This window comes from Acyrthosiphon pisum, chromosome A2 (assembly GCF_005508785.2).
Source record: "Acyrthosiphon pisum isolate AL4f chromosome A2, pea_aphid_22Mar2018_4r6ur, whole genome shotgun sequence".
NCBI classification, from domain to species: Eukaryota; Metazoa; Arthropoda; class Insecta; order Hemiptera; family Aphididae; genus Acyrthosiphon; species Acyrthosiphon pisum.
This window is the reverse complement of record NC_042495.1, coordinates 87,118,081-87,118,502: the sequence shown is the minus strand read 5'-3', so window position 1 is coordinate 87,118,502 and position 422 is coordinate 87,118,081.

Here is a 422-nt window from a genome sequence, read left to right as displayed (position 1 = left end):
CCCCCCCCCCCCCCCAAGCCCCCAGATGTCGGTAAAGTCCCCCCAGTTCAAAATCTAGTAATTAGAACTAATTTTTATATTCTGTGGTACTAAACAATATAGACTATGTTAACGGTTAACGGATCACTAAACGATAAACGATTGAAATCGGATAACGAAACAGAAACGATAATAAACGATTGAAACATATATTAATTGCCTAAAAAAAAAAATATTTATAAAATTATAACTACCACTAAAATATATATTATGGTTATTTTTGTAATATTATATTTTTCAATCACTCTGTTTTGTGTGGGAAACAAGCTATATAAGATAACAATAAACGCTTCATAACGTTTACATTTTTAAAACGTTTAAACGCTTAAGTTGAATAATGTTTAAATTCTATAAAACGTTAAACAGTCATTCGATCATAACGT